The sequence below is a fragment of the Papio anubis genome, chromosome 10 (genome assembly GCF_008728515.1).
Source record: "Papio anubis isolate 15944 chromosome 10, Panubis1.0, whole genome shotgun sequence".
Lineage (NCBI taxonomy): Eukaryota > Metazoa > Chordata > Mammalia > Primates > Cercopithecidae > Papio > Papio anubis.
In genome coordinates, this window is record NC_044985.1 from 64,710,342 (window position 1) to 64,737,836 (window position 27,495).

General features: G+C 38.9%; 2 long non-coding RNA genes across 2 annotated transcripts; both read left to right on the forward strand.

The window, feature by feature from the left end:
- Positions 1 to 770: 770 nt before the first annotated feature.
- On the forward strand, positions 771 to 7,926 carry LOC103876363. The gene is made up of 2 exons (XR_635570.4): positions 771 to 6,865; positions 7,543 to 7,926. It is a non-coding gene; the product is annotated as an uncharacterized LOC103876363 (long non-coding RNA).
- Positions 7,927 to 19,291: 11,365 nt separating this feature from the next.
- LOC103876362 lies at positions 19,292 to 27,271 on the forward strand. Its single transcript, XR_002516181.2, has 5 exons — positions 19,292 to 20,728; positions 22,724 to 22,759; positions 23,088 to 23,118; positions 26,215 to 26,328; positions 26,693 to 27,271. It is a non-coding gene; the product is annotated as an uncharacterized LOC103876362 (long non-coding RNA).
- Positions 27,272 to 27,495: the final 224 nt, after the last annotated feature.

Genomic DNA, 27,495 nt, shown 5'->3' on the forward strand with positions numbered 1-27,495 from the left:
CTTGCTGTAATCACACAACTCTCAAATGGTGAAGGTCATTTTAAATATGCATGAGAGACCATGTTTTTTCTTCCATAGTTCATTTTTTTTTTAAGGACATATATAATATTTTACTTGTGTATGTATATCATCTCAATTACGAGCCCCTAGAAATAAGGGATCCAATTTATTTCACTCAGTAAGTTATTAGTTGTGTCCACTGAATATTGGTTTGGATACTTAGGATTAACAGTGAATAAAACAAAAATTCCTGCCCTTATGGAGTTTACTTTCAGTTGCTAGGAGACAGACCAAAAAAATGTTAAAGTATATATATATGTGTGTGTGTGTGTGTGTGTATGCATACACACACGCACACATTCTCACACAGACACACACATATATGTATGTTAGATGGTAAGTGTTGTGGAGAAAAGCAAGGGAAATAGTGTGTGCAGCGAGGGAGAAAGAAAGGGGAGGTTGAATTACAGCTACAACAAGGGTAGTTGGGGAAGACCTCACCTAAAAGATGAGTCAAGAGCTGAAGATGGGGCTGGGCGCGGTGGCTCACGCCTGTAATCCCAGCGCTTTGGGAGACTGAGGCAGGCAGATCACGAGGTCAGGAGATCCAGACCATCCTGGCTAACACAGTGAAACCCCATCTCTACTAAAAATACAAAAAATTAGCCGGGCATGGTGGCAGGCGCCTATAGTCCAAGCTACTCAGGAGGCTGAGGCAAGAGAATGGCATGAACCCAGGAGGCAGAGCTTGCAGTGAGCCGAGATCGCGCCACTGCACTCCAGCCTGGGCGACAAAGTGAGACTCCGTCTCAAAAAAAAAAAAAAAAGCTAAAGATGGTGAGGAATAAGCCACATAGGGAAAGAGTCTTACAGGCAGAGGAAATACCAACTGAAGAAATCTTGTGGCAAGAGCATGCCCAATGCGTTCAAAAAGTAGCAAGTGCTTAGGAGGGCTGGAGCAGGTGAGCATCTAGGAGAGGAATAGGACACTAGGTCAAGATGATGACAGGTGGGCAGATCACATAGGGTCTTGTATTTCATTTTAAGTAGTTTGGCTGGTATTTTGGAAGCTGTTTTTAGCCAAAGAGCAACAGGACATGATTTATTAGAATCTCTGATCAGTCAGGGAAAAAATTTGCTGTGGGGCTAAGGAATTGGGAGCAGGGGGACCAGTTAGGAGACTAATGCAGTAATCCAGGTGAGAGATACCAGTGACTTCAACCTGGCTAGTGGTAGTGTAAGTAGTAAGAAAAGGTCAGATTCTGGTTAAAAATAGAGCTAAGAAGATTTGCTGAGAGATTGAATATGTAGTGTGAAAAAGGAGTTACAGTGTAGGGCCTGAGCAAACTAGTAGGCTATAGTCATTAACCAAGGTGAAAAACTCGAGGGTGAAGCAGGATAGGGAGAAAGATTATGAGCTTAGTTTTTAACGGGTTAAGTTTGAAATGCCTATTAAACATCCAAATGGAAGTGCAAGACTGGATATACAAATTTGGAATTCAGGAGTTCTGGGCCAGGGATGTATGTTTGTGACACATGAGTGTGTAGCTGGTATTTATAGCTGTGAGACCTATGATCACTCATTCAAGGGAATGAGTGCTGCTAGAGAAGAAAGAAGCCTAGGCACTCCCAGCATTAGGAGGCTGAGGAGAGATGAGTCAGCAAAGGAATCCAGGAAGGAACACTCAAGAAGTGAAAGGAAAATCAGGAGAGTGTGAGAACCTGAAAAGGAATTGAGAAGTTTCAAGGAGGTGGGAAGACTACCGATAAGCCAAATGAGATAAGGACCCTAGCCATTAGTCATAGACACTGGTGACTTTTATAGGCAATTTTGTTGGAGCAATGAAATCAAAGCTTGATTGAAGAAAGTAACAAGGAATAGAGAACTTGGAGACTCCTGACAATTTTGCAGTGAAATAGAGAAGTGGGGAGTAGTTGGAATTTCTTTAAGATGGGAGAAATTACAACATGTTTGTATATTGATAGGAAAGATTAGAGAGGAGGAAGTGGATGGTGTAGGGGAGGAGGAGCAGTGTCCTTGAAAAAGTTACCTGCTACATCATTTATTCGGGATGTTTTCAAAGCTCTATGCACACTACCCTGGAAATCTGTCTTTCTCCCTGACTAGAGTAGAAGCTCTTTGTGAAGTGCGGCATCCAGCACTTACAGCAGCATTGTCGTTCACCAAATTCTTGAGTTCCCCTAGATAAGCAAGAGGGGATAGGATCTAGCACAAGCGAGGTGTTTGGCCCTTGTTGTGAGTTTGCAGAGGACACGGGCATAGGTGAGACTGGAGGGTAGATGTGGTTAATAGGAAGTCCTTTGGTAGCTTTTCCTCCTCCATGAAAAGAGATGTTACTGACTGAAAGTGAGAATGGGGAGACCACAGTTCATTTATCTGTGTGACCCATTAATGTCCAGCAGAGTAACTATAGTCATTCCTGGTCAAGTGTAAAAATGAATGATTGAGTTGTCTATCTGGATTAACCTTTTCGTTCATTTCATAGTTAGCATGTTAACGAACATGCAGTTAAAACGTCCATATTAGCTCGAATGACCCCTCTTTTTCATCAGGCATAGTTTAGCAGTTGTTTGAATCTTTAGCATCTTAATTTTTGTTTCATTCAAATGATTTTCCTGAAATCACTGAAGAATCTACATTGACACCAATTTTAACTAGAGAAATTCGATTATTTGCTGAAAGTTAATACTGCTTGAAATGCTGGACACAAAAAATAGTTATGCTGTGTTTCCCAAGGAGGTCATCATAGTCTAGTCAGGAAGAGGGATGTCCAGGGTGAGTTACACAGAGCTTTGGAAAAGCCTCAGTGGATAATGTGGCAGATGATGTCTCTGAGTTTGCTAGAGGAAAAATGACTTTAGAAAACTGAGTATTCTTTACCCCAGTTCTATTTTATGGATATGGTGGTCAGAGAAGGACATAGTGACACCAATTTCTGTGATCCTCCCTTCCACCATTGGTCCCATGGCAAGACTCAGTTACAAGCCTTCTGTCCCTTTGGACTGTACCTCACTCAGGAAGTAGGGAATTTGAAGATAGGTTTCATTTCCAAAAAATCTATAGGGCAGTCACAACTTGTGACCAAGGCTCATACCTTTTATTCTGCTTACCTTTCCCTGCTATTGTCCTGACTTCTTGCCTCCCAAGATTGATATGTAAGAAGTGCGGCCTTTTTTGCTTATTTTCTCTGAAAAACTAGTCAGCAAAGAGGTTGGAATTTTAATTGGCTCAACTACTTAACTTAGAAAGCCAAGAGTTAAGAGTTAATAAATACTTAGAAGTGAAACTTTTCTTTTTTTTCTTCCTGATTGGGTCTTTCTGAACAATACTTCCGCTGTGATTATTGCACCTTTAAGCCCAACTATAGTTTTTATCTGAAAAACAAATAGGATATGACTCTTCACTTTCATAAGCTGATTACAATAATATTCTTTAGAACAGGGGTGTCTAATCTTTTGGCATCCCTGGGCCACATTGGAAGAATAATTGTCTGGGGCCACACATTAAGTACACTAACACTGTAACGGTAGCTGATGAGCTAAATAAATCGCCCATGCGTAAATCTCACAATGTTGTAAGAAAGTTTACGAATTTGTGTTAGGCTGCATTTAAAGCCATCATGGGCTGCAGGTAGGACAAGCTTGCTTTAGAATATTTCACATTTAGACTGGTAGTTGCTTTCTTTTTTTCTTATTTCTGAAGGAAATCATGTCTTGATTCTGTTCTCTTCCTTCCACTCCTGCTGTCTCATTCAGGCCCTTGGTTATTCCTTATCTAAAGGAACCTTTTAAAAGTTATTCTCTTATTCATCCAAACAACACCAACCCATTCTTCACACCACTATTACATTAATCTTCCCAGAGTAAACTCTTTACCAGGACAGTCCCTGCTCCAACTTCAGCGGCTGCCTGTTGTTTACTGAATAAACTCCACACTCCACAGAAGCCTTTCTGTCATCATATCAGTGTACTCCCTGGATGAAGCAGCATCTATTTCAATGGCAGCTTCGGATACACTCATTTCCTAATGAAATATCAGAGTCACTCTTAACAGTGGCAGCAGTTCCATGTATCACGGAAAAATATTTCCTCAGAGAAAGCGATAGTGACTCATTGAGAACATTTCCTTAATTCACTGACTCTTCTTCAAGATTTTCTGCTCATAGGACTACAACTCTTTGATGCTTTGACGTTTTTATAATTTTACTACTAGCAGTTGAAAGTATTGATGCATGTAACCTTGTTGCTAGCCATGTTAAGTTTCAATCAAGTATCAGAAAATGGATTGCTCAAGATACTTGGCTAGGCACACCAGTATTTTAAATGTGAATGGATATACTTGGTGCTTCAAGACAGATGGTGCATTGCTTCTGTGCCTAAGAGCATTTGGCAGTGCTGAAATTGAGCCTTCTGTTCAGTTCAAAATAATTCACTGATGAGTGGACAACTTTATACTTTTTTGAGGGTTTTTTGTTGTTGTTGTTTTGCTGAATTTGAGTATTGGAAGTGTTTTAGCTTACATGCTAGCTATATGTAGCACCTTCAAAAAATGACACTACAGGTGTAAGCAAGTACATGATTGGGATAAATACTGTATATCAGTTTGACATATGGTGCCACATGTTTTTATTTTTATTATAGTGATATGTTTCCAGTAAGATTTACAAGTGCATTTGACCCTTGAACAACACGGGTTTGAACTGCACAGGTCCACTTAATATGCAGATTTTTTTTTCAATAAATGTATCAGAAAACTTTTGGAAATTTATAACAATTTGAAAAAACTTGCAAACTATTTAAAAATAGTTACATCATGAATGCATAAAATATATGTAGATATTAGTCTATTTATGTGTTACCCTACTTTGTTATCAGTAAAACTCCTGGACCACTGTAGGCTACTACTTTTGAGAAATCAAAAGTTATATGTGGGATTTTCCACTGTGTGGGGTCACCCCCCTGTGTTGTTCTTCAAGGGTCACCTGTTTGGCCACATTTAAACATGGGCCCAAACTTTCCAGATTTAAAGTTAACAGGCTAATGTTAGTTAAGCTCAGAGGGAAGGCTTTTCAGTGAAGTGAGTTTAAGAGACTAGAGAATGTTAAATCTCATGTTGATCACCTTTCCTGTTTCATGTTGTTAATACTTCTCCTCAGGCACCTTACTAAAACAGCATTTTCTTATTTAAGGCCTGACTGGAATATTGCCATGAATAGTATCTCCGAAGTCTGTACTTAGAGAATAGCATCTCTGAAATCCTATGTATTAACTAAAATTAGAAATCATTTGTATTTCTTTTGACTTGCAGCTTGTTAGAGACTTCTTAGTCATTAGCTAGAAATGTATTTTTTCTCTTTGTGTAATTTCAAAGAAGGATTTATGTAACCATGTGGTTATCACTGGGGAGGCACTGAGTGTTAAATATCATAGGATGCCAGAAGCCCACAAGAAGATAAGAACACTCCGGTGAGGACCTCTGAAGAGAAACAGCAAAAGCATCCCCATCCTGCACTGAGTTGTGGGTTATTATTGTCATGGAGGTGAATGAAGGTTGATTTAGGAGAGCTTATTATAATGTGGAGGAAACATCCAGCCCATTTATGATTTGGGAAAAAGGTTTACTCCTTTGAGCTTGGTTGGGTTAAAACATTGTATTGCCTGCTCTCATAATGCTGGAAGGATAAAGAGATCAATAAAGTTTCCTCAGATTCTGTAAGTCAGACTTGTCTCTATTTTCTTAACATTTCCAGGGAAGTCAATATCACAAAAAGTGGTTGATTCTGGTGGTGGGAATATTGATATTGATTCTATAATATTACTGTAAATGCTTTTTCCAAGATTAAATATATTGTGCACAAGTACTCTGACCACATCTCTGGATTCATTTTATGTAACCTGCCCATGGACTGATCTTTGAATAACCACCTCTTCTTAGAATCATTGGAGGACTCATTTCCTGTCTAGGACATGGCAGCATGTCCTGGGAAAATGGAACTAGAAGATCTATTTAGGAGGATACACAAACACGCATGCCCCCTTCCCCCCAAACAATTTGTGAATTCTCTCAGAATCACTGGAATCTGCTGCTAATGCACTGTAGGGACAACAGCCTTAGTTCCAAAGCTGGGATCCTGCTGGGAAATCTTTAAAATCACTATCTGTAGAACATATCCAATAAAATCTATATTACACATATATAAAAACTAATTACCAAGGGTTGTGGCCTAACACATTTTGACACTTTCTCTTGAAAGAAATGAATGTGGAGATCACAACTTTTAAATGTTAGTTATATCTTTGGAGTAATTATTGGTCATTGATTTATCGCAATAGTTTCTTAGTGAGTAAAACACTTCAATAATAATTGATATTTTAAATCTGACTTCTGGGTCTTGAGAATACTGAATTCCAGAGCCAGAATAGTTTAATTAATGCAACCACCAGCCTATAATAGAGTAAGCTTTCACATGCCTTATTCGCTGTCTTGCTCTGTAGCAAGGAATTCTTGTTTACTTCTCTGGGCCTGAGTTTTCTCAACTATGTAATTGAACTAAAAACAATGAACAACACTGCAGAAATGTAGTGAAAGGAAAATTTACGTAGTGGTAAAACAATGGGCAGTGTAAAGTGTCTGAAAGACTTTTTTAAAGCAGTAAAAAAAAAAAAATTTTAATTGTATGGGTAATTGTACATTGGAGTGCAGCATGAAGCTTCACTGTTAGAACGTTGTTTTTGCTTGTGCTAATAGGTTGTGTCGCATCTTTTTTTGTTGTTTTTTTTGTTTGTTTGTTTTTGTCTCTGGGCTCTGAAGATTGAAGTTTGTTAATTGCTGAGAAGGAAATAAGTGAGTATATTTCTTTTTACAAATTTAACAACACCATCAATGGATACATATGTATTTAAGGACATTTGGTTATAATTAAGTAACATAGCTGCCTTAAGATTATTTTAGGGCCAGGTGTGGTGGCCCGTGCCTGTAATCCCAACACTTTGGGAGACTAAGCAGGAGGATCGCTTGAGGCCAGGAGTTCAAGACCAGCCTGGGGAACATAGCAAGACCTTTATCTCTACAAAAAAAAATTGAAAAATTAGCCAAGCATAGTGACCACACCTATAGTCAAGCTACTTGGGAGGCTGAGGCAGGAAGATTGCTTGAGCCCAGGAGGTCGAGCCTGCAGTGAGCCATGATCATACCACTGTATCCAGCCTAGATGACAGAGCAAGACCCTATTTCAAAAAGAATGTGTATATATATATGTGTGTATATATATATATGATTTTCCACTTGAGAGCTGGTCTAACCATTTCTGGATGATGATTCTTATTTCCAGACATCATTGAAAGAGTGAATTAAAGAATTTAGAAGCATTCTGGGTGTGGCAGGAGCAACGTCATACACATTCTTGTCAAGAGAAAAATCACATATTTCCTAGTTCTTGAGGATTTCTTTTAGTTCCATGTTTCCTCCAGGCCAACAGTAAGATGTTTTCACTTTTCCTTTTTTTTTTTTTTTCTTTTCAGAAGAGGTGTGGTGGAAAGGTCTTCCAGAAGCAGAGGCTAAGCACACAGCAGTTTAAATATAAATTCTTTATTCCAGCTTCCAGAATTCCTCCTCTTCAGCTTTGCCTGTTGACTGGAATAATGAAGCAATTAAACAGTGGTGTAAAGAAGTTCCATCCAGTGGTTGAAGTTCAATAGAAAACAAGGAAATAGGCTGATGTATATCAAATATACCATCTGCACTCCGAGTCCTTCCCAGGTTCACTAAAGGGGGAGGAGGAGACACAGTTTTAGATTTAACTGTACAGATATGATATGATTGTGATAATTTTCCAATGAATAATTGTTAATCTGACCTAATTTAAATAATTACATGTTAAATAAAATATGCAGATGTTAAATTGACTTCCTCCTGGGGCCACTTAGCATTTATTTCTTGTTACCTGTGGAAGGACAGAAAGGTAACACAAAAGCCATGCTTTTACTGATGGTGCTAAGCATTGGGAAAGCCCAGGGTAATAGAAACATTTTGTTTTATATTTTTATTCCAAAGTAAATACAGTATATTAAATGAGCAGGTTTAGATAAATGCTTAGTGACATGCCAAATAGCTTACACATATATTTGCTTAAAGGAGCTTTCCTTCTGGAATTAATAAAATTCTAACCACAAGGAGATGCAGAAGTTAATTCAAGGGATGTAGTGGAAATCCTGGAAGGCTTGCTTCCCACGTGCCCTTTCCTCATTTCTCCCCTGCTCCCCTTCCTTCCTTTCTTCCCTCCACCCTTGCCTGCATTCACTATAAAAAGTAAAGAGGAAGTGAGCACATAATTACATGTTGCTCCTTTAAATTCTGAATTAGTGAGATATTTTTTGGGATCTCTCAAGCTACAACATGAAACAGTTTTTCACCACTCCCACCTCTAATATTCCATGTTTTTATTTTATGTTTTGTGAATTGGCCAGTGTTTCTAATTGAACAAGCAAAACTTAAGTATACAAGAAATATACATTTCTTTAATCTTTTAAAGATCTTTTTCTTGATGCCTTGCATAAAAAACAAAAGGTGCTTTTTCTTTGCCCCATCAGAACTGTGGTTATTTTGGGGTGTGTGATATCCTTTAGCACACCATAAATCTCCACTAGATGTCAGTGTGTCACTAAATGAAAATAGATTCGCATGCTCTCCAGACAATTCTTGAAACATATTGGAAAGGTAAACTCATTTATAATTTTTAACCAGAATGATACAGAGATGTTTTAGTAGGACAAGTTAGTACTAAGTGGTAGTTATTCTAATGAATTTTAATAACAAACGAAATCTTCTGTTTAAAAAATCCAGTGTCTTTCATCTGAGGATTTTGAAATGCTTATGAATATTCTTGCTTTTTTGCCATCATATCTACAAAGAATTGGAGTGCCAGTAAGATCTTCCTTTTACAGTAGACTTAACCTGAATTGCATGGGGCCAAAATGATAGGCCCAAGATCAGTCACAGTCGATGTACGGTGGAACCAGGCTCGTACTTCTTTAATTGCAGACTCGATTCTACCTAGATAATGCTACCCCTCCTTTGGTGTTTGTAGTGTACTTAGATGCGGATGTCCTTTGAAGAAGTCTGTTTGCCTTCCTTATTCAACAAGAGAGGAATAAGAACAATGAGATATTTGGTTAAGTTACTATGGGGATGTTTATACCAGAAAATTTAAAAAGCAAAGTGTATACAGGAAAAAGTACTAAAATTACTTGTGGAAAAGACATTTGATAACTTTAAACTGTTTTATGCAGATTTGAGAATCTGCATTCATAATTTTAGGATTTTATGATGATTGCATAAAGATAATGCTAAGCAAGAAGATAATATTTTACATGTATTTTAGGGACAGTGCACTCGAACTAATGAAAGCCTCCTATTAGTTCATTTACTCAAGTGGAGAAAGGAAGGAAGGGAAGTTGTAATTAGGTCTGATAGTTGAAACTCTTAAGTCTATGAGGATTATGGTGTAAGTTTTACACTGTATACTTTCCTTAAAGAGAAGTCTGCATAAACCCTTTATATTACCCCGTAAGTAGTGATTTCCTCCAAATTGTATGAATACATGCTTACAACTATGTAAAAAGTATGTTGTGAATAAAGGTTAAGAATACATTGAAAAAAGGTTAGAGAATAACCTTTCTAAAATGGTTAGAAAATAAAGATTAAGAGAATACCTAGAAAAAAAGGAACTATGGGTAAATTTAATTTCCTCTTTATGTGGCAATATTGTTTTTATCATAAATACAATGGGAAAAAATTGTTTCTCCTTTATTGTCCATATTGTAAAAACTTGCTACAATCTCAACTTTAGAAGGGCTTACTCATATCATTGAGGTACATTGTAAACAATTGTAATTCAAGAAGCTAGGCTTCATGCTTAGTTTGTTTACCAGTGTTTCAGTTAAATTATAAAAATCAAAGTAGAAGTACCTAGTCAGATTTTCAAACTTTAAATTTTAGGTAAAGATCAATGATTGTCCAAATCCCAGCTAGCTCTTTGCTGTAGTATTTAGTGCATAGTTAGTGTTCAGTAAATTTTGATGAAGAAATGCTTAATAAATGTAGCCATCCTCAGCTTGTATTTTCATTTTAAATGGTTTACTTTTTTAAACAGTTACTAGCAAAATACAAGGTAATACCAAAATTACAATTGCTGTTTATTTTGCATGCTTGGACCTATATTTAGATGCAGAACTTGTGTTATAACAAATCATGCATGCATCAGATTGAGGTATAAAATGGTAGCATTTCATATGTATAAAAGAAAACTTCTATTATATGTCTTATTCAAGTAATAACAGTATAGTCACCATTGAATTATGCATGAAAACTTCATGAACAGTAACACAACTGATCAGTAATTATCAGAATTGCCTAAAATTGTGTATTATAATTGGCTAAAAAACTTTAAAAACCATGCCACCATCTCCATCCTATAATCATAATATTTGGAAACCGGGATCTCCAGATTTGGGCATAGGGTGGTTGGAGGAGGCAGGAGTATTTGATTCCAGGACTTTTCAGGGTGCTGTAAAGTGCCAATGTGTATAGGACTTTCAAAATCACCCCAACCCCTAGGTGTATATTTAATTTTTGGTCTCTTGAAACCACTGCAGTGTTACTGGCTAGACCGACCACCAAGAATACTGGGCTCATACTGGTCTGGGGTTATCAGATAGTTGAAGAAAATCTAGGTGACCGGCCAGTGGAGGTGAATTATTTGTGCAATCATTTCTTGTTTATAAAAGAAAGGAGTCAACCTATTCATGCCTGATTTGTAGAATACAAAAAACTTCTAGCCCCCCCAAACCTTGAGTTACTCCACCAGTTTCTCACTGTGCCTAGAATCTCACATTAGAGAGTCATTCAAGGAAAAATGACACACAAAAAAATCCAGTTTAAAAATGGGCAGGTGATCTCACTAGACATTTTTCCAAAAAGAAGACAAATAGCCAATAACTATATGAAAAACTGCCCCAAATCACTAATCTTCAGGGAAATGCAAATCAAAACCATAATGAGATATTTTCTTACCCTGGTTATAATGGCTGTTTTCAGACCAGCGAAAAACAATGGATGCTGGCGAGGATTTAGAGGAAGGGAAACACTCCCACACTATTGATGGGAATGTAAAGTAGTACAGCCATTCTGGAAAACAGTCCAGAGATTCCTCAGAAAAACTAAAAATAGAACTACCATAAGATCCAGCAATCCTACTTTTGGGTATTTATCCGAAAGAAAATAAATCAGTATATCAAAGAGATACCTGCACTCCCATGTTGCAGCAGTAGCCAAGATAATGGAATCATCCTAAGGGTCCATCAGTAGGTGAATGGATATAATGTATATACACAACGCAGTACTATTTAGCCATAAGAAATACACATTTTCACTCATGTAATCTAAAAACATGATCTCATAAAGGTAGGAGAGGGTAGAATAGTGGTTACTAGAGGCTGGGAAGGGCAGGAGAGAAGGGATGTTAGGGAGAGGTTGCTTAACAGACATAAAATATTACAGCTAGATAAGAGAATCAGTTCTAGTGTAGTGTTTCATAGCATTCTTGAGTGACTATAGTTAACAATATTTATTGTATATTTTCAAATAGCTGGAAAAGGGGACTTTGGATACTCCTAACAATGATAAATGATTGAAGCGATGGATATGCTAATTAATTTACTCTGATCATTATACTTTGTGTACGTGTATCAAAATATCACTGTACCCCATAAATATGTACAATTATTGTATTAATTTAAGAAAAGCCTCATAAGATAAAAAATAAAGCCTTTTTATAGAAGCAATGTATTTATATATAGAGAGAGAGAGAGTCATCTCCAAAAATCTTTTCTTTTAATGCCAGTGTTGTAGGAATTCAAAGCACATTGAATTTTACCAGTAACTATACACTAAAACTTACTAGCTCATACAAATCACTTCCTGTCCCTGCGCCTGCCTGAAACACATCGTTGGGTAAATGAGGATTTTGGTATGGGAGAGGGGAGAGAGGCCCAGAGCACTCTAGCTACTGCTGGAGAGGAGAGGCCTCAGGGGGAACACTCCCTCGGAAAACAGGCGATCAGCGCCCTTTCAGTTTCCAACTTGGACTTGAAATCCCATAGGGACCTTCCTAAAATGTAGACCGACTCCGTAGGGCTAGGGCAGAAAAGTCTGTGTTTCTCAAAAGTTTCCAGGTGATGTCTATGTTGCTGTTATGGGGGAACAATCTGATTGTCCATGGCAAGTCTTGTAACCCGGCACCCAGAAGTCCTTTAAACCAGAAGTTCTAGCGCTTAAGTGAGACTAAGAATCACCTGGACACCTTGTTAAAACAGAGATCCCTGAGGCCCCTCTCAGAGATACTAATTCAGCAGGTGAGGGTCACAAATCTGTATTTTTAACTGCTGATGCTGGGGTCAGACTTCAAGTAGAAATGCTTTAGATGAGACATTCCCAAGCCATATGTGCAATCCTGACAGAGCACCTGATATTCCAATATATCATTGAGTTCTAAGTTATAGGTGTTTTGTGACATGCTGCAAACGTGAGCCCAACATTTTCATTTTTGCCAAAATAATAATCATCCAAATCTTTTCATTCAAGCTCTCAAGATGTCTTCTGTGTCTTTGTAAGCTCAGCCACTAACAGGAAGATCAAGATTTACTGCTGATGGCTTGTATACTGTGATCGGGAGGATAAAGAAAAGAAATTCAGTGGGCACTAGAACTGAAAACATTTAGATCATCATTTCCTGGCTGCGGTGTGTTGCATTGTTTGAAATCCACAACTTGCTTAAGGACATTTAGCCAGAGTTGGCAATGATACTGTTCTAAATATTGCAGACTTTTCTTGGCAAAATCTTTCCAAAATTGATAGAAATATATTAAGAACTTGGAAATGTATTGAAAAAATATCCATAGGCAACTGGGGAAAATTTCTTAAAGTTATTATCTCCTTAACGCAATGATTATTCCATTCTTAAAGGATAAAGATGGAGCTAAATATAGAAGTATTTTAACTTCACATAAATTGACCTGAGAGAAAATTTCAATTATTATTGCAATAGCTTAAAATACAAAAACTGTTACTTGATTTTTGTTTCCAACCAGCAGTTCCCTTTTTATTTTATTTCATTTTATTTTATTTTATTTTATTTTCCTTTTTTTTTTTTTTTAGAGACAGTCTGGCTCTTGCCCAGGCTAGCATGCAGTGGCACAATCTTGGCTCACTGCAAACTCTGCCTCCCCAGTTCAAGCGATTCTTCTGCCTCAGCCCCCCAAGTAGCAGGGATTACAGGCGCCAGATACACTATTTTTTTTTTTTTTGTATTTTTTTCTTTTTTTTATTTATGTATTATACTTTAAGTTCTAGGGTACATGTGCGCAACATGCAGGTTTGTTACATATGTATACATGTGCCATGTTGGTTTGCTGTACCCGTTAACTTGTCATTTACATTAGGTATACCTCCTAATGCAATCCCTTCACCCTTCCCCCTCCCCACAATAGGCCCCAGTGTGTGATGTTCCCCTTCCTGTGTCCAAGTGATCTCATTGTTCAATTCCCACCTACGAGTGAGAACATGCAGTGTTTGGTTTTCTGTTCTTGCAATAGTTTGCTGAGAATGATGGTTTCCAGCTGCATCCATGTCCCTACAAAGGACATGAACTCATCCTTCTTTATGGCTGCATAGTATTCCATGGTGTATATGTGCCACATTTTCTTAATCCAGTCTGTCACTGATGGACATTTGGGTTGATTCCAAGTCTTTGCTATTGTGAATAGTGCCGCAATAAACATATGTGTGCATGTGTCTTTATAGCAGCACGATTTATAATCCTTTGGGTATATACCTAGTAATAGGATGGCTAGGTCAAATGGTATTTCTACTTCTAGATCCTTGAGGAATCGCCATACTGTTTTCCACAGTGGTTGAACTAGTTTACAGTCCCACCAACAGTGTAAAAGTGTTCTCCACATCCTCTCCAGCACCTGTTGTTTCCTGACTTTTTAATGATTGCCATTCTAACTGGTGTGAGATGGTATCTCATTGTGGTTTTGATTTGTATTTCTCTGATGGCGAGTGATGATGAGCATTTTTTCATGTGTTTGTTGGCTGTATGAATGTCTTTTTTTCAGAAATATCTGTTCATATCCTTTGCCCACTTCTGATGTTTTGTTTTGTTTTGTTTTCTTGTAAATTTGTTTGAGTTCTTTGTAGGTTCTGGATATTAGCCCTTTGTCAGATGAGTAGATTGCAAAAATTTTCTCCCATTCTGTAGGTTGCCTGTTCACTCTGATGGTAGTTTCTTTTGTGTGCAGAAGCTCTTTAGTTTAATTAGATCCCATTTGTCAGTTCTGGCTTTTGTTGCTGTTGCTGTAGGTGTTTTAGACATGAAGTCCTTGCCCATGCCTATGTCCTGAATGGTATTACCTAGGTTTTCTTCTAAGGTTTTTACGGTTTTAGGTCTAACATTTAAGTCTCTAATCCATCTTGAATTAATTTTTGTATAAGGATAAGGAAGGGATCCAGTTTCAGCTTTCTACTTATGGCTAGCCTCCCAGCACCATTTATTAAATAGGGAATCCTTTCCCCATTTCTTGTTTTTCTCAGGTTTGTCAAAGATCAGATGGCTGTAGATATGTGGTATTATTTCTGAGGGCTCTGTTCTGTTCCATTGGTCTATATATCTGTTTTGGTACCAGTACCATGCTGTTTTGGTTACTGTAGCCTTGTAGTATAGTTTGAAGTCAGGTAGCGTGATGCCTCCAGCTTTGTTCTTTTGGCTCAGGATTGTCTTGGCAATGCGGGCTCTTTTTTGGTTCCATATGAACTTTAAAACAGTTTTTTCCAATTCTGTGAAGAAACTCATTGGTAGTTTAATGGGGATGGCATTGAATCTATAAATTACCTTGGGCAGTGTGGCCATTTTCACGATATTGATTCTTCCTATCCATGAGCATGGTATGTTCTTCCATTCGTTTGTGTCCTCTTTTATTTCACTGAGCAGTGGTTTGTAGTTCTCCTTGAAGAGGTCCTTCAGATCCCTTGTAAGTTTGATTCCTAGGTATTTTATTCTCTTTGAAGCAATTGTGAATGGGAGTTCATTCATGATTTGGTTCTCTGTCTGTTACTGGTGTATAAGAATGCTTGTGATTTTTGCACATTAATTTTGTATCCTGAGACACTGCTGAAGTTTCTTATCAGCTTAAGGAGATTTTGGGCTGAGATGATGGGGTTTTCTAAATATACAATCATGTCATCTGCAAACAGGGGCAATTTGACGACTTCTTTTCCTAACTGAATACCCTTTATTTCTTTCTCTTGCCTGATTGCCCTAGCCAGAACTTCCAACACTATGTTGAATAGGAGTGGTGAGAGAGGGCATCCTTGTCTTGTGCCAGTTTTCAAAGGGAATAGTTCCAGTTTTTGCCCATTCAGTATGATATTGGCTGTGGGTTTGTCATAAATAGCTCTTATTTTTTTGAGATTCGTTCCATTAATACTAAATTTATTGAGAGTTTTTAGCATGTAGGGCTGTTGAATTTTGTCAAAGGCCTTTTCTGCATCTCTTGAGATAATCATGTGGTTTTTGTCTTTGGTTCTGTTTATATGCTGGATTACGTTATTGATTTGCATATGTTGAACCAGCCTTGCATCCCAGGGTTGAAGCCCACTTGATCATGGTGGATAAGCTTTTTGATGTGCTGCTGGATTTAGTTTGTCCGTATTTTATTGAGGATTTTTGCATCGATGTTCATCAGGGATATTGGTCTAAAATTATCGTTTTTTTATTGTGTCTCTGCCAGGCTTTGGTATCAGGATGATGTTGGGCTCATAAAATGAGTTAGGGAGGATTCCCTCTTTTTCTATTGATCGGAATAGTTTCAGAAGGAATGGTACCAGCTCCTCCTTATACCTCTGGTAGAATTCGGCTGTGAATCCATCTGGTCCTGGACTTTTTTTTGGTTGGTAGGCTGTTGATTATTGCCTCAATTTCAGAGCCTACTATTGGTCTATTCAGGGATTCAACGTCTTCCTGGTTTAGTCTTGGGAGAGTATATGTGTCCAGGAAATTATCCATTTCTTCTAGGTTTTTTACTTTATTTGCATAGAGGTGTTTATAGTATTCTCTGATGGTAGTTTGTATTTCTGTGGGGTCGGTGGTGATATCCCCTTTATCATTTTTTATTACGTATATTTGATTCTTCTCTCTTTTCTTCTTTATTAGTCTTGCCAGTGGGCTATCAATTTTGTTGACCTTTTCAAAAAACGAGCTCCTGGATTCATTGATTTTTTGAAGGATTTTTCGTGTCTCTGTTGCCTTCAGTTCTGCTCTGATCTTAGTTATTTCTTGGCTTCTGCTAGCTTTTAGATGTGTTTGCTCTTGCTTCTCTAGTTCTTTTAATTGTGATGTTAGGGTGTCAATTTTAGATCTGTCCTGCTTTCTCTTGTGGACATTTCGTGCTATAAATTTCCCTCTACACACTGCTTTAAATGTGTCCCAGAGATTCTGGTATGTTGTATCTTTGTTCTTATTGGTTTCAAAGAACATCTTTATTTCTGCCTTCATTTCATTATGTACCCTGTAGTCATTCAGGAGCAGGTTGTTCAGTTTCCATGTAGTTCAGTGGTTTTGATTGAGTTTCTTAGTCCTGAGTTCTAGTGTGATTGCACTGTGGTCTGAGAGACAGTTCATCATAATTTCTGTTCTTTTACATTTGCTGAGGAGTGCTTTACTTCCAACTATGTGGTCAATTTTGCAATAAGTGCAATGTGGTGCTGAGAAGAATGTATATTCTGTTGATTTGGGGTGGAGAGTTCTGTAGATGTCTATTAGGTCTGCTTGGTGCAGAGTTGAGTTCAATTCCTGGATATCCTTGTTAACTTTCTGTCTCGTTGATCTGTCTAATGTTGACAGTGGAGTGTTAAAGTCTCCCATTATTATTGTATGGGAGTCTCAGTCTCTTTGTAAGTCTCTAAGGACTTGCTTTATGAATCTTGGTGCTCCTGTATTGGGTGCATATATATTTAGGATACTTAGCTCTTCTTGTTGAATTGATCCCTTTACTATTATGTAATGGCCTTCTTTGTCTCTTTTGATCTTTGTTGGTTTAAAGTCTGTTTTATCAGAGACTAGGATTGCAACCCCTGCCTTTTTCTGTTTTCCATTTGGTTGGTAGATCTTCCTCCATCCCTTTATTTTGAGCCTATGTGTGTCTCTGCATATGAGATGGGTCTCCTGAATACAGCACACTGATGGGTCTTGACTGTTTATCCTATTTGCCAGTCTGTGTCTTTTAATTGGACCATTTAGTCCATTTACATTTAAGGTTAATATTGTTATGTGTGAACTCGATCCTGTCATGATATCAGCTGGTTATTTTCTCATTAGTTGATGCAGTTTCTTCGTAGCATTGATGGTCTTTACATTTTCGCGTGCTTTTGCAATGGCTGGTACTGGTTGTTCCTTTCCATGTTTAGTGCTTCCTTCAGGAGCTCTTGTAAAGCAGGACTGGTGGAGACAAAATCTCTAAGCATTTGCTTGTCTGTAAAGGATTTTATTTGTCCTTCACTTATGAAACTTAGTTTGGCTAGATATGAAATTCTGGGTTGAAAATTCTTTTCTTTAAGAATGTTGAATATTGGCCCCCACTCTCTTCTGGCTTGTAGAGTTTCTGCTGAGAGCTCCGCTGTTAGTCCGATGGTCTTCCCTTTGTGGATAACTAGACCTTTGACTCTGGCTGCTCTTAACATTTTTTCCTTCATTTCAACCTTGGTGAATCTGACAATTTTGTGTCTTGGAGTTGCTCTTCTGGAGGAGTATCTTTGTGGTGTTCTCTATATTTCCTGAATTTGAATGTTGGCCTGCCTTGCTAGGTTGGGGAAGTTCTTCTGGATAATATCCTGCAGAGGGTTTTCCTACTTGATTCCATTCTCCCCATCACTTTTAGGCACACCAATCAGATGTAGATTTGGTCTTTTCACATAATCCCATATTTCTTGGAGGCTTTGTTCATTTCTTTTTACTCTTTTTTCTCTACACTTCTCTTCTCACTTCATTTCATTCATTTGATCTTCACTCACTGATACTCTTTCTTCCAGTTGATCGAGTTGGTTACTTAAGCTTGTGCATTTGTCACGTAGTTCTCGTGTCATTGTTTTCATCTCTATCAGTTCGTTTATGAACTTCTTTGCATTGGTTATTCTAGTTATCCATTCTTCCATTCTTTTTTCAAGGTTTTTAGTTTCTTTGTGCTGGGTACATAGTTCTTCCTTTAGCCCTGAGAAGTTTGATCGACTGAAGCCTTCTTCTTTCAGCTCGTCAAAGTCATTCTCTGTCCAGCTTTGTTCCGTTGCTGGCGATGAGTTGTGTTCCTTTGGAGGGGGAGATGCACTCTGAGTTTTTGAATTTTCAGCTTTTCTGCGCTGCTTTTTCCCCATCTTTGTGGTTTTATCTGCCTTTGGTCTTTGATGATGGTGACGTACTGATGGGATTTTGGTGTGGGTGTCCTTTCTGTTTGTTAGTTTTCCTTCTAACAGTCAGGACCCTCAGCTACAGGTCTGTTGGAGTTTGCTTGAGGTCCATGCCAGACCCTGTTTGCCTGGGTATCAGCAGCAGAGGCTGCAGAAGATAGAATATTGCTGAACAGCAAGTGTTGCTGTCTGATTCTTGCTCTGGAAGCTTTGCCTCAGAGGTGTACCCAGCCGTGTGAGGTGTGAGGTGTCAGTATGCATCTAGTGGGGGATGTCTCCCAGTTAGGCTACTAAGGGGTCAGGGACCCACTTGAGCAGGCAGTCTGTCCATTCTCAGATCTCAACCTCCATGCTGGGAGAACCACTGCTCTCTTCAAAGCGGTCAGACAGGGACATTGACATCTGCATAGGTTTCTGCTGCTTTTTGTTTATCTATGCCCTGTCCCCAAAGGTGGAGTCTACAGAGGCAGGCAGGCCTCCTTGAGTTGCGGTGGGCTCCACCCAGTTTGAGCTTCCCTGCAGCTTTGTTTACCTACTTAATCCTCAGCAATGGTGGGCGCCCCTCCCCCAACCTCACTGCCACCTTGCAGTTAGATCTCAGACTGCTGTGCTAGCAATGAGGGAGGCTCCGTGGGCGTGAGACCCTCTGGGCTAGGCATGGGATATAATCTCCTGGTGTGCCGTTTGCTAAGACCCTTGGTAAAGTGCAGTATTAGCGTGGGAGTTACCCGATTTTTCCAGGTGTTGTGTGTCTCAGTTTCCCTTGGCTAGGAATAGGAATTCCCTTCCCCCTTGCACTTCCCAGGTGAGATGACGCCTCGCCCTGCTTCAGCTCTCGCTGGTTGGGCTGCACCTACTGACCAGCACCAAGTGTCCGGCACACCCCAGTGAGATGAACCCGGTTCCTCAATTGAAAATGCAGAAATCACCCGTCTTTTTTGTGGCTCACACTGGGAGCTGGAGGCTGGAGCTGTTTCTATTCGGCCATCTTGGGTGTCCCCCTCCCCTTTTTATTTTAATCAGTTTTATTTTCTTCAGTGTCTTTGAATGTTTTATTATGAGAAAATATGCTTATAGTTCCTTGACATTTTTATAGCAGTATTTGATAATCTCTTTAAGTATTATCAAATTTTAACTTTTCTCAAAGATTAAAGCATGTTCAATGTGGAAATTATATTTTTTTCATTTTTAAAATCAGTTTTACTTCTTTCATTAATACACAGTTATTCTTTTTGAGCTGTAGTGTTTTGCAATTTGTAAAATTTCTCTCAGTGGTCATGAAATTAACAATATTAGCTTTCCCCATTGGAGATTTGTGAGAGAACTAATAAAGTATTCCATGCCACAACTGGTCACTACAATTGGAAATAGCTAAGCAACCTTGGTTTCATAACATAACAACATGTACTATTTGAAAACTACAATAATAAGATTTTACCAAATACTGCTTGTTAGAGGCTGGTCTAAATAGCAATGCTATTCTGAACAAATCTATCCAAAGCATATTTTTTTTCGTTCCATAATGTAAAAATCTCTAGGTTATCTACTACATTGGATGGATTATTTCTTGGATAACTTTCAATGTTGATAGTTTAGTTACACACTATTGTAACACTATGAAAGATTTTAAAATGAGAAAGCTCCTCAACTTCATCAACCCACCTAGTTCACAGCTGTTTAACCTTGGGAACATTGCTTAACCAATGTCCTTTGTTATATGTTATAACCAGGCTTTTTCCTTAATAGAAATGACTTCAGTCGGTCATTAGGGTACTTCCTCATTTGTGTGACTATCTGATTGTCTTCCCTGCCTGGGCTTCTGAAGCACATGAGCTCAAGGACTGAAGCTTCTTACTCTTCATTGCATCTCCAGGGTCCTACATATTGTCTTACTTTGTAGTAGCTCAATAAATAGTTAGTAGTTATTTGGTATTAAAGACTTATCTATACTCATATGTAACAGATATTATTTCCTTAGACCATCAGTCTTGGGAGCCAGTCAGAATGTGTATTAGTAGTTATTTTGTGCCTCAGTCCCCAAAATTTCTTCCTCTAGTTCAAATAAAGGAGGACTGATTGCTTGGAAACTTCCCAACTGCCATATTCCTTCTGTTAAAATGTGGTTGCTTTGACATTCTCTGATTAACCTCCAGAGTAGCCCTGAGAACCCATAGGCCATGGCTGCTGCAGCAGGTGGAGCTCCCACCTCCCCTGGACCTGGGGTGCCTCACTTCACATGAAGCTGCCTTCACCAAGGAGAAGGGAGCTGTCAGATGCTTGCAGAGTCAACCTTCTCCTCCATGTCCATACTTTTCTGCTTCCACTCCCTGTAAACCCAGCAGACCCTCCATAGCTAGGGACTGCTGAAATATTGTATTTATCTCATCCTATGCTACAAATAGGCTCCTTGGAGACAGGGTTGTCATTTTTCTATATTCATTGTCTAACTTGATGACATACATTTTTATGCCTGTAACAAATGATGCTAACAAAGCATATTTGAGAGAGATTTTCCTACTTCTGTGTCCAGGGACTTGGGGCTTTCAGGTCTATTTCTTCTGGTAAACTAAAATTCTCCAGAGCCTATCACCTAAAGGTTTACCTAAGCACACTGTTTCCACCGCTTCTGAAGTCATTTTGTGGGTTGTTTCTGACTGTTCTCAACTCAGCCCAGCCTAAGAATTTTCTTTCCCTCTCCCTCTGTGTCCTCCCTCCTTCCCTTCTGGATCCTCTGCCTGGCCAGCCAGGTGTCTCCCACTCCCTGGCATAATTTCCTGTGGGAGAGAGGAAGAGGACTTTTGACTACAAAAGTGTGAACTCATATCTTAAAATGTGACATCAAGAAATATACAGAGGCAATGTTTTGCATCAAATTGTTTCTACATTTAGTATTGTTGCTATTTCTTTGAGGTTATAGATATAAAATACACGAAGACTTTTACAAGTTTAAAATTAAAAGATATGTAAACCAGGTCTTGGATTCACATTATCTTGGGCCATCTGTACAGTTTGAATTCCTTTTTTCATTAATAGGAAAACTTTGTTTTAGACCTCAAGAACACTGGCCATCCCTGTCATTTTCATCTAATCATTTGATTCCTTTATCCTTATTTTTTTTTACAGTATAATCCACTTAATTGTATTAATTAAATCTTTAATTTCATCCTCTGTAGAGAGGATGAATGATTTGGTAGTTGCCTTCAAGCTTTTAACAAGATTTTTGGTAGTTGTTTGTTTGTTTGTTTGTTTGTTTCTAGTTCATGAGAAGCAAACAGAATTTGCTGAGAGGAAACTTGATAACAAGACTGGGCATGTAGCATGGCAGAGCTTTGGGCTCTCGGACCCACACCAGCTGTTTAACCTTGGGAACATTGCTTAACTCTCTGGTCTAAATTTTTCATCTGTAAGATGCAAATGTCAATAGTACTATTTTGTAGAGTTGCTATAAGGATTGAATGAGATAATGATTGTAAAAAAAAAACAAAGTATCAAACAGCTCCTTCAAGTCTTCGTTTTCAGAAAAGAAACCCTATTTCCTAGACAATCTGACCAATCCAGTTCTTTCTCTTGCTTTAATCTCTTGATTAACTGAAACGATTCCACTTTGTCATAGCTAGCTTATTTATTTATTTATTATTTAATAAATAAGCTAGCTTATTTATTTAGTGGAAGCAGAAGTGGCATAAATATTTCCAACCATATGTAAACTTTTTTTAAAAACCCACAAAAAATGGGAGATTAGAGTAGTCAAGTAAATTGTCATATGCCTCATTGTCATGAAGTTGCAGAAGGAACATGACTCTCCTTGAATCCTAAAATGCACTCTTGTCATAACCTCATCAAACTGCCTTGTATTCAGCAAATGTTTCAATAAATCTGTTACTCTCCAGGAAGTCCTAAATGTGTTTATCCTTTCGGAGGGCAGATTTCCTGGGCCATATACAATGAACCTGTCCCAGGGCCTCAAGCAGGCTAGTTTTCTTTTCCTACTAGATCTAACTTTGCCCCTGCTGGTTTTATAACTGTGCTGTCAATAATTGACATCACTCCTTTTTGGATGATTATATTTTGTATAACTGTACTCTTTAATATCTATTTAGCTTCAACATGTACAACAGATACATTAATTTCTGAAAATCATTTAGTAAACGTTTACTGGTTTTCTAATGTGTAGTCTCTGTTGTTTAGCTTTCAGAAATGATTTGGAAGAACCAAGGTAAAAAGGTAGGATAGTTACACTTTAAGATAAATCTTTTGAGATATTATTCATTCTTACATACATCATTCTTTTTTTCTACTTTTAGAGAAATTTTTTTCTCTGAAAATATCTCTTGATTCCTTTTTTCCAAGCATCCACATTTCTGATTAACATAGCTATTTTTTTGTATCTTGATTCCCTTAATTAAAACAAATTCATACAAAACTCCTTTCAGTCAAGTTGAAACAATGTGGCTTATAGCTCATAGTGTCTGTAAAAGGAGTGATTTGTTTATCTTACCCGAGGAGTAAGCTGACAGTGGGCTTTTATTTTTTATTTTTTCCTTTTGCACAGGTGGCCTTAGGAGCAGCATAAGAGGGAAGGGGTAAGTATTGATTATATACATTAAAGATGGTAACTCTTTAGGACTCTACTGGGAGCTCTTATTAAAAGGTCGCTCTGTAACTCCTACAGCAGTGATCCAGATGAAGGAACACAACCACAGGGAATAACCAAGGTGCACCGGGGCATAGTCTCGACTGTGGCACTGTCATTCAGCTTGCTTGTTACCCTGGGGAAGACTCTGCTGCACTGAATAATCAAAGGCTTTGTGACACTCAGAGCATGAAACATCGCTGCCTTCCCTGTAGAGGAATAGAGGATGGACGTTCTAGTTAAAGGACACATCACGGTTAGAGGCCTCATAGAGCAGATAGCAGTCAGTCAGCGTTTTAGGAGCAAAGTTGATATACTTGGTAACTAATTGGATAAGAAATATGAAGAAGGAGGTGGATTTTTAAAAATGACCCTACGTCTTTTAGTTCAGGTAACTTGCTATATCAATCAAGAAAGGAATTATCACTAAGGAAAACAGTAAGAGCAGAAAAAGGAGAGAACTCACTGTTACTGTACCTGGTCATTGCCATGTGTGATTTCATGATTCTCTGAAAATTCCAGTGAGGGAGACATAATAAGACTAAGTGATTTGTCCAAGTTTACAAAGCTAAAGAGACCAGGATTCAAGTTCAGGACCTTTTAACTGCAAAGCCAGTGGCCTTTTGTTACAACATCATGGTGAAGAGAAACATAAGCCACACTATCTTGGTAAGGACGCTACTAGAATTGTGTCCCAATTCTATAACACAAACCTGTCAAATGAATAGAACTATGCCAAAAAAAGAAAGTAATAGTTTTTGTAAAGACTCAATGTCTGCAACAACCTGCCTAGTCATACTTTCTCAATTTGCTTCAAATGCTGCACATTTAATTAAAGAGAAACTTGCTTGGGCACACAATTGAATCACTGAAAATATAGTGCTGCAGTGTTTTGCTGTTTTAATAGTTATAAAATTGGCCATAGACCTTGAAACTAAATATCAAACATTCCTGTACCGAACCAACTGCTGTTTGTAAGCTGTTCTTATATTGAACCTTCGTTCCTGGAAATTTTTGCATTTGAAATCCTTCCTGGCTGGCCGTGGCGCCTCACGCCTGTAATCCCAGCACTTTGGGAGGCCAAGGCAGGTGGATCATGAGGTCAGGAGATCGAGACCATTCTGGCTAACACGATGAAACCCCGTATCCACTAAAATACAAAAAATTAGCTGGGCGTGGTAGCACGCACCTGTAGTCCCAGATACTCGGGAGGGTGAGGCAGGAGAATCACTTAAACCCAGGAGACGGAGGTTGCAGTGAGCTGAGATAGTGCCACTGCACTCCAGCCTGGGCGACAGAATGAGACTCTATCTCAAAAACAAAAAAACAAAGCAAAAAAAAAAAAAAAAACACAGAAAAAGAAAAAGAAATCCTTCCTACACCAGTTCAGCATGTTGCTTCAGACATGATAAACTGCCATAGAATACAGATTGGTTCAGGTCCTAAACAGTATTGGGGGCAACTCATCATTACTTCTATTTCCTATCCTAGACAATGTAGAGTCTATGTTGTACAAGAGCCAAAGCAGTGTTTCTTAAAGTGTGGTCCAAGAACACATCATTTTAGTGATAGTTAATATCCAGGCACCTGGGCTCTGCTCCAAATCTCTAAAAGAAATTATTGCAAAGTGACCCAGGAATGTGCATTTTACTAAATGTCCAATATAATTTTTATGCATACAAATGGTTGAAACAACTGGTCAAGATGTGGATCGTGGCCATACAGTGCTTTTCAACAGTAGAGGTATTTTTCCCAGAGTAACAGACAAGAACAGGTCCATAGAAATAGTTTCTCTACAGACATCTGTTGTTCATTTTTCTTCTCCACATCCTGAGATGGGGCACACAAAAAAAGAAAGTCATCATTTTTATTTGGTAACAACCACTGCTTTTTATTTGGTAACAACCACTATAGCATACCTGCTATAGTCACAGCCTTCTAAAAGGATGCCTCTTGCTGGTTAAACATTTACGTGCTTTGTGTGAGAGGGCATTTCATATGCCATAAAACACTGGTGTTCCATTTTCATAGCTTTATTCTTTTTCTTTTTGTAAATTTCTGTAGTTGTAATTTTCAGTGATTTTTCATGGAGTTAGCCAAAAAAAATGTTTCTCCCAAGTAGTGCACTATAATATTGCTGTTTAGTGCTACCCAAATACAATGCTCAATCAATGAAATGAAGCAAAAATTTGTCCCATACAGAGCACAGCATGCCATGGTCACTCTGAATTCTTAAGTGATATGAAACAAAAAGTAACCAAGAAAAAGTACAAAAAGTGTTTGTGGAGACAGCTTTATGGCTCCAAAATTCCATTTTTACATTTATAGAAAGATCAACAAAATAATTTGATTGATTCCATGTGTGTAAAGGGATTCGATGTTGATTAAAAACCCTCAGTCAAAAATACGTTGTGCCTAGGAAACTATGCTTAGTGCTAATCGGGAGTTTCTGTAAAGAGATAATTCACTGAGCATTTGATAAATAAGCACAATGGGTGTGCTCTACACACTAGTAGAGCCTGAGTCCTATGCACCCCAAATTAAATGTTTTGTAGCCCGGGCTTATGATGAAGATCCATTTTCAAGCATTAGCCAAAGCATTGTGCCACAAAATTATTAAAAACTCAAAGAAATGGGAATTAACCAGATTTTATTATTAGATATAATTCTGCTTAAAACATAGCCGAAAAGTGGAAAAGCTCAGGCAGCTTCCTTGTCATTTTTCTCTATAACATTAAGCAATGGAACTCAATGATGTTTTCAGTTACTTTTACTAAACTTACAAGCACCTTCCCTAACATATATACATATGAAAAGATAGGAATGAGAAATCAAATTAGTTTTATATATATATATATATATCCTAAAGACATTAGGGTGGCGAGGAGATAGCTCTAAGCTGGAATAATCAAGAAGGCTTCCTGGAAGAAGGGGCCATTGAGCTGAACCTTTATAGGAATCGGGGAACAGAAGATGGAAGAAGACAGTGGTAATAACATGGGTGATATGAAAAAGTGCATTTGGTAAATTATGTGCTTAAATATAGTTTTAGGAAAATATGTGTGTTGAGAAGGAGTAAGAAATCAGATTGGATTCCTGGGCAAGATGGCAGAATAGGAACAGCTCCGGTCTGTAGCTCCCAGCGAGACCAACGCAAAAGGTGGGTGATTTCTGTATTTCCAACTGAAGTACCCACTTCATCTCATTGGGACTGGTTAGACAGTGGGTGCAGCCCACAGATGGCAAGCAGAAGCAGGGTGGGGTGTCACCTCACCCAGGAAGCACAAGGTGTAGGGAACTCCCTCCCCTAGCCAAGCGAAGCCATGAGGGACTGTGCCATGAGGAACGGTGCATTCTGGCCCAGACACTATGCTTTTCTCATGTCTTCACAACCCACAGACCAGGAGATTCCCTCAGGTACCTATATCACCAGGGCCCTGGGTTTCAAGCACAAAACTGGGGGACTGTTTGGGCAGACACCAAGCTAGCTGCATGATTTTTTTTTTTTTTTTTTCATATCCAAGTGGCACCTAGAATGCCAGCAAGAGAGAACTGTTCACTCCCTTGGAAAGGGGGCTGAAGCCAGGGAGCCAAGTGGTCGTGCTCAGCGGATCCCACCCCCACGGAGGCCAACACGGTAAGATCTACTGTCTTGAAATTCTCACTGGCAGCACAGCAGTCTGAAGTAGACCTGGGACATTCAAGCTTGGTGGAGGGAAGGACATCTGCCATTAATGAGGCTCGAGTAGGTGGTTTTCCCCTCACAATGTAAACAACGTCCCCTGGAAGTTTGGACTTGGTGGAGCCCACTGCAATGCCACAAAGCTGCTGTAGCCAGGCTGCCTCTCTAGATTTCTCCTCTCTGGGCAGGGCATCTCTGAAAGAAAGGCAGAAGCCTCAGTCAGGGTCTTATAGAAAAAACTCCCATCTCCCTGGGACAGAGCACCTGGGGGAAGTGGGGCTGTGGGCACAGCTTCAGGATACTTAAACATTTTTGCCTGCCAACTCTGAAGGGAGCAGCAGATCTCCCAGCACAGTGCTCGAGCTGTGGTAAGGGACAGACTGCCTCCTCAAGTGGGTCCGTGATCACTGTGCCTCCTGACTGGGAGACACCTCCCAGCAGAGATCAACAGACACCTTATACAGGAGAACTCTGGCTGGCATCTGGTGGGTGCCCCTCTGGGACGTAGCTTCCAGAGGAAGGAGTGGGCAGCAATCTTTGCTGTTCTGCAGCCTCTGCTGCTGATACCCAGGCAAACAGGGTCTGGAGTGGACCTCCAGTGAACTCCAGCACACCTGCAGAAGAGGGGCCTGACTGTTAGAAGGA